Source organism: Apium graveolens, chromosome 7 (genome assembly GCF_009905375.1).
Source record: "Apium graveolens cultivar Ventura chromosome 7, ASM990537v1, whole genome shotgun sequence".
Classification (NCBI taxonomy): domain Eukaryota; kingdom Viridiplantae; phylum Streptophyta; class Magnoliopsida; order Apiales; family Apiaceae; genus Apium; species Apium graveolens.
The window spans coordinates 46,229,857-46,238,064 of NC_133653.1; the positions used below are offsets into that span (position 1 = coordinate 46,229,857).

Genomic DNA, 8,208 nt, shown 5'->3' on the forward strand with positions numbered 1-8,208 from the left:
ACAAACAGATAGAAGATTAATGGTGCGTAGGTGTATACAAGAAAAATGATTTATTCTTAAAAGAAACTCTTTTTTAAATATATAATTGAACACGCTGACACATCCAAGAAGTTCTATTTCGGTTCAACAAGGAAACCTCAAAAAAATAAAAATTTATCATTACATTTTTCACAAAAAAAGCAAGATTAATTTGGCAAAAAAGACCAGAAAGCAAGATTATCATAGCATGTATAATCTTCCACTTAAAAGTAATATATATTGCAGGACAGAAGCATGCCTCCACACATAATGACCGAAAAGAAATTTGCTTAGCTGAAGATAAATTAAAAACCAGAAATCTGTAGCTACTATTATTTTGCAAAATGAAGTGCATAAGGCATGGGCCAATTGTTTTTACCGTACAATTGAAAATTGCAAAAAATAATTGAAGTGTATCAGGCTCAATGATCCAAACTTCTATAGGCATTAAAAATATGTAATAAAACTTTACAGTAGGTACTTGGTTTAAGACTGATCCATATGACTAAATTGATTTCAATAGCCCACAACACCTACTGAATACTTGCAAAGTGTGAAAACAAGAGTTCTTCTATTCTTTAGAAGACCTAATAGCTACCCAATTACTGAGAGCTGCAGAAACTTTCCTCCTCACAGAAAAAAATAAAAAGCATATTTAAAAGTTAATAGAGCAACGAATTAATTCCAATTAAGCTAGCAAACCCAAAAAAGGGAGGGGGAGAGAGAGGGAGCCACACACACACACACACACAGAGAGAGAGAGAGAGAGAGAGAGATTATTCAAATTTATTTCTTTGTGATCTATCAACCATATAAATGGATTTGTGAAAAAAATATATTAAAAACATGGTTATTATGAGCTTTTATAAATAACTTTTTTACCATGTCAGGGAAATTATCTTTACTTGTATATATAGCAAACATGAATCTAGTTGTAATTCTTAACACCGCAAGTATTAAAAGGTCAGGGTACAATAGAATGACGACAGTTACATCAAAGTAAACAAGGAAGAAAGCAAGACACGAACACACTTATTATAATTCAGAACCATCAAACTTTCAAAAGAGAAGATGAGCAAATAAATTTGAGGAGATAATAGAATTTGTAAGAAAGAGAGAGGCAAGACGGATGGGATATCGGATACGTGACATACGTCGCATCGGCTGCAGATGCATCAACAGCAATCCACTGGACGTGCATTCAACATCCAAAGTCAGGTACCAATCTCTAAACAAAATTTTGACAGATATCTCTAAGCAAATTAATACATCATTGATCAAGATTCATCAATCTAGGTTCAATGAAAACCAGTCTCTACTAATCTGGCTGATAAATATTTCATCCAAATTCTTCCAAGATTTACGATTTACAGCCAGATCCTGGTACCTAATTGATTGCAATTGCTGCTTAGTTCATCAGAAGGTCAAGAAATTAATTTTTAAACATGTCTGCCGAGATGGTTTAGTATATGTCTTACCGTAAAAAGTTACCTTTCACATAAAGTTAGATTTATTACTCATAGGCTAAGACAAAGGGACACTTAATCAACAAATTAACAGCGAATTGACCCCTAAAGACCAACACTATTAATGAAACAAAAAAGAACATAACAAAAAGGGTGTTACCTTGACTTTGATTAGCAGCATTTCCTATAGAAGCCCTCTACGCCTCTTATAATCACTAATAGTCAGGGTTTGGGGTTGTCTCCTTCCATCATTTTCAGGGACCCAGCATCCAACTGTTGCTTCAACCCTCTGCTTTTTGGCTAAAAAACCCGCTTGGGCTCCTTGAGCACCACCAAAGTTTTTCAGGAAGGCAAACGAAATTGGAAGCTCAAATTTATGCAACAGATTGGACTCAGTTCCCTGATCCAGAGGAGCACTCATATCCACCAGTTTACCAGCTTCAGCTGCAACCACCAATGCAGCTGCAGTAGCCACTACACCACTGCCATCAGGACCTACCAACGATGCAGTCTGTTCACACTTTCCTCCAACTGCAGCCTCGTCTCCTGCACTTGCCTTTGGAACATAGTAAATTCTCGATCTGGTCCACCTCCTTGAAAATGGATCATAACCTGCATCACCAGCTTTTAAGCCACTAGCTGATTTTACACCACATGCATTTCTAAAATTATCAACCCTGTTCTTTCTGTTCATTTCTTCCAGCTTAATAGCCTTGTGATCTTTCTCTTGAGTTTTTCGGGAAGCCTCCAGTTCTAATAGTCTCGCATTAATTCTCTCGACTTCTTCCTCATCACTTTTACTTATGGCTACATCCATTTCCCTTCTCAGACGGTCCTTTTTAGCTGCAACGTTCAGTGGTCTACACGTTGCTGATTTTTTCTCCTGAAGCATCTGTTTCACAGTGGGAGCTGAGTAGACATATGTGCTAGTCTTTTGAATTGCATCTTTCTTGTCCAACACATCCTGTTTGCTAGGCATCCGCCCACCACCACGCTCTACATCCTTAACCCACTCTTTAAACTCAGCTTCAGATGGAAGGGAGTCCGATATCATAGCCATCGCCCACTTTTCGGCAGAATTTTTATGACCCAATACAATATTTAGATACTTGTGAGTTATCATGTTTTCAAGCTTGTACTGTCTTTCAGGATTTGTTGAGTTAACATTCTTGACAACACCGATGCTGTACCTTGGCCCATTTCTAGACTTCACGACTCCAACCCTTACAAAGCAACCTACAATTAAGTCATTAAAAAAAGGTTCCATATGCCATTTAGCTAACTTTGACCTTTGAATAGTGATTTCTTTTATATCCTCAAAGGTCGGAACTGCTGGCTGCGATGATATGTTATCATCATCACTATAACCTGTCGACCTATCATCTTTGCTTCGAGAGCCATTTACACTTCGGCTGGAACTACTTACAGTTACTTCAGTATAGGACCTCTGCTTAACAGGTGAAAATCTACGAATTTCAGAACCAACGCTAGTCGAATCTTTATGTTTTCACTGAGCCTCGAGATCCTGTTGCCTCAATCTCTTTGCCCTTAACTCATTTAAGGCATCACCTTTGGCAGCTGCCCTGTCAGCATATCTGGCTGAAGATCGCACGCCAGTGCGAGATGATACATAAGGAGGGCTGCTTTTTGTGGACTACTTAATATTCTCTTTCTGCATTCTCAGTATTTCTTGCATCTTCCTATCAGTTCTCTTTGTTGAACGCTCTGATAATATCATCTCCCGGTCGAGTTCCGTCATTTGTGCAAGCTTTCGTCTCTCATCTTCATCCTTGTAAAGATCACTTCCGACAGAGTCATCATCACTATCTCCCTCCCGGTCATAACCATCATCACCTTCTTCCCGGCTTCTCTGTCCAAAGTCTCTTTCTGAGTGCTTTAACCTTTTTTTAAAGGAACCTGTGATGCCGAGTGCTTCCTTCTTGCATAACGACGATCATCATCTGAGTCATTGTCCCTTGAGTCACTTCCATTGTCAGAATATGAACCCTCACGCTGCCTTCGTGATGATGGGGGTGACTTCCGCTTCCTCCCAGAACGTCCAGTTCTTCCGGCTGCCTCAAGAAGTAACTTCTCAAGGTCCGCCATTTCCAACAGTTACAAATACGGAGTGGACTTTTACCTGCATCCATATAAATTATGTAAATTAAAATTGTATACTAGTAAGCAACAAATGAAGATAGTAGCAGATGGTGGACCAGTTTATATTTTGGGGAAATATACTATCAGATATATATATATATATATATATATATATATGTGTGTGTGTGTGTGTGTGTGTGTGTGTATCGATTCTTGCACCTGATATAAGACATAGAAGGGAACTATAATTTCCAAATGCTACTAAATCATAATTAAAACGAATAAGCAATGAACGCTTACAGTTCATCATTAATGCAAAATGTGCTCTCTTTAATAAGTCTTTCATTTAATTGCTTGTATATTTTAACTCAGCTACTACAATTTATCACCAAAATGAAAAAAATTGTACATATTTCTAGGTAATGGAAAAAATTGTACAAACTGTCACAGATCTCGCATATATGTCAAAACTAAAATAATATATAAATAGGCACAAAAATATGGGAGCCACATATTCACCATGTGCATCACAATGCCTGCAAGTAAATCCGTATTATTTGGAAATCAGGAGCACTATTGAACTAATAACTATTAAGACGACAACAAACATGGTTATCATCATGTTTCCCAGAAAAGGACAATCATAATAAGTACAATGGATTTCTTATTATTTTATTTTAGTCATTATTACTGCACCCGTTTCCCTCCAATGTGATATTAAAACTACCTGATCTATCTTAAACATGGTATTTGAACACCTTATAGTACTATAAATCACATCATTTTACCTTGTCTAGGAAGAAAATCACAAGAATTGCATCTACCTACAACAAATTCAATGCAAAAGAATTCATCAACAACTATGCAATTACGCCCCCATTTCCCGCCAATCTGTTATAAAAATAACCTGATTTAACAACTAGCATGATAAATTAAATTCCTTATAATATTAAATTCGTGTCTTTATACTTAGTCTAGAAAGAAAATCACAAGAAATTCAACTACAACACAGTCTCAATGCAAAAGGATAATTAACAAAGCCGCATTTAAACACCCTTTTCGCGCCAACATATTATAACCTTTACAATAAATTCAGTAATTTAAAATCTTTGCAGTAATAAAAATCTCATCTTTTAACCTAATCTAGAAAGAAAACCTCAAGAATTTGAACTATAACACAGTCAACTCTCAATACAAAATAATCAATCATTAAATTCACATTTACGCACCCGTTTCGCGCCACCGTGACATAATAATAACATGATTTAACAACAAACTTAGTAATTTAAAATCTTTACAGTATAAAAATCACATCGTTTTACCTAATCTAGAAAGAAAAACCTCAAGAATTTCAACTACAACACAGTCTCAAATCTCAATGCAAAAGAATCAATAACAAAATTCACAATTATGCACCCGTTTCGCGCCAACGTGACATAACATTAACCTGGTCTAAAAACATACATGCCACTTTCAAATCTTTATACTAACAAAAATCAAATCATTTTACCTAGGCTAAACACAAAAATCACAAGAATTTCAAGATTCAACCAAATAAATACAACAAAAATGGTATCAAAACAAGGGCGTTTGCCAACATAAAATTTCACAGCAAGAAAATTATAAAGTTTCAATCTTTGAGTAAACACATGATTAAAAATTATTCATACAATTATACACACATAAAAAAAATATGTAGAAAATTAAACAAGAGAAATAAAGGGTACCTCTGAAATGAGCTCAGAGACTTGCAGCTATAGCTCTCAAGAATCAAACCCTTGCCTGCCCTACCAAATCTATGTGTGTAATATAATAGTGTGCATATGATTTTTTTATTAAATATATATCGTGTAACTTTTGGTGAGGCCCAATTGAAATTTTGGGCTTTCATAATATAATTGAGCTACACTACTTTATTTAAGGTTTCATTTGGCCCGTATGTTTAACACGGATAGCTGCAACATGTTTATATCATTAGATGGGCTATCCCAATGTGTATTACTGTTTTGTTAGGCTCGTATGTTGCATATTTCCAAGTATTGTTACGTAATTTACAGTATTTTCTTAGAATTGAGACCAATAGAATTGTTTCAAGGACAAATAGTAATCTATCAAAAAAAATTAATATTGTACTAGCTTAAAATCTGTGATATGCACAGAGTGTTTTAATTATTATATAATTTTTGAATTTATATTGAAGTGCAAATTTTAAATTCTGAAATTTATTTATTAGAAATTTTTGATAATATGATTTGATAATTATTTTAAACATGCATGTGTATAATTTAGTGAAATTTTATTCTTTAAAGAAATATCACTAATTGAAAGATTTAGTTTTTTGTTCAAATTAATAGGTGTGTTTACAAAAGATAATTATATTTAATTAAATGATAAATTTTAGCTCACATCAATAGTAAACGAATTATCTTTACTTTGATATACCGAACAAATCTAATTAATAATTTTTTAATTTATTTTGGGTTAATTTGTTTAAATCCGGATCAATGATAAAAAATTTATGTATCAATAATAAACCCGAATAGAAGTACATATTATTTTATATTAGCTGGTATAATTATTTTCTTAATTTAATTTTGATTTATCATGAATCAATTGTATAATTTTTTTTAGCCCGGATGAATAACATATATTAATTTAGTTTAGTCTGACATGATTATACTAACTAGGGAATCATCTCTATTTTCATTTTATTAAAATAGTTTTGGATATTAGAGAAATTGAAAAAAAAACGTAATTATATAAACTCAAACATTTTACACACGTATCTGCGATCAAACTTTTAATATTTCGGCCATCCTACAATCCTAAGCCTACATTATACCTAACAACGAATTAGGTAGACTTTAATTTTTAATTTAACACGAATCAATAATATACAAATTACCTTAAGTTTCAATTTGATTTTAGTTTTGGCATAGATCAATAATATACATTATTTTGTTTTAACCTTAAGCTCGTTATATCAACCATCTAATTGCATTTAGTTTGTTTTAATTTTATTTTAGCTCTTGTTAAATATTGTTTTTCTTTAAGCCAAATAGATAATATTTTTTATTTTATTCTGATGACATTATATCGACCAACACATTATGTTATAGCCCGGTTTGATAAAATATTTTTTAGCTAGATCGGTAATATTTATTGTATTGTTTTATCCTGAGGTAGAAAATCTTGGTTTTAGTCTCAGACCCATTTTGTCCAGCTAATTATATTTAGTTTTTTATTTAATTTTATTTTAGCCCGGAATGAATATTATTATGCTTTAGACCAAATTGATAATATGTTTAATTTCATTTTAGTCTGATGACATTATATCTTCCAAACGGGTTTGCTTTCAATTTATTGTGTTTTAGCTCATTTATATTTTGTTTTAGCCTAGTGACATTATATCGACCAAACGAATTTGCTTTCAAATTTTTATGAGTCTTTATTATTTTATTTTAATTCGAGACTACAAATCCAATTAATTGTACGTAATTTATTTTTATCTTTTATTTAGAATTGGATCAATAGTATAATTTAATTTCATATTATATATTATTTTGTTTAAATCAAAACCATTAGACATATTACAATTCTATTTATATTTATATAAATATATTTTGAATATTAATTTATTTATGAGAGTGTTTTATTTTAATTATTATTTTAATTGTGGAGACCAGATCGACTACCAACCAAAGTTTCATTATTTCGTATTTAATATAATAGTATAGATAGATAGTATAGAAGATAGATAGATTGATAGATAGATAATCAGCATATATTAAAAAGAATTGTGCATAATATTTTTAGAGAAAGATTTATTTTATTTGGAGAAAAAAAACATGTTTTACTTAAAAAGGTATATATTAAAAGGAATTGTCTAAAATATTTGTAGAGAAAGAGTTGTTTTAGTTGATGAAAATAAAAAAGGTAACGTATTTAACTTATAAAGGTAATTGGTTAGATATTGATTAAGTAAGGGCTATTGAGTAAAATATTAATTTTTTTAAGAAATGACAATTATGTAATTGAAGGAAGGACCTTCCATACAATATGAAGTCGTGTTTCCTGTCATTACACAACTTTTTCAATGAAACTTCAAACAACATCCTCAAGAACCATAACATCAATATTTTACCACACCAAAGAAAATGGGTAAGTTTCCCCCCATAATTTTTTTCAATTGCTTAAAAAAAGCTACTCTTGATTGTTTTTTAGATCGTAAAGCATTCCATTAATTGTTAACTTTATGTCGTAGTTCAATGTTGTTGGTTGAAAACTTGGCATCCAGGCTTTCAAACTTGGAGCAATAAGAAGAAAGCAACTGCTCCTGCTCGGAATTAGAATTCAGGCCACCGAAAACTTAGATATCCCTGCAAAACTGTATATTTTTTAGCAAAGTAATAACTTTTACTACACACTGAAAATTTAACACAAAGAAAGTAAGAGAGGGGCAGCGGGGGGTGATTGACTAATTTATAGTTCTTATAGTGACATGTGTTGCTGGTTTAAGAATGCTTGGATATGTACTAGCTTTCCTACTATTAGTTTTTTCAACTTATTGTGGTATCATTGCAGAATCATGTGGTAGAGCTGAAGAAATAATTCTCAACATAAA

At 32.3% G+C, this 8,208-nt stretch overlaps 1 pseudogene; it reads right to left on the minus strand.

Annotated features, from left to right (window-relative positions):
- Positions 1–1,668: 1,668 nt before the first annotated feature.
- LOC141671141 (protein RTF1 homolog) lies at positions 1,669–3,590 on the minus strand (annotated as a pseudogene).
- Positions 3,591–8,208: the final 4,618 nt, after the last annotated feature.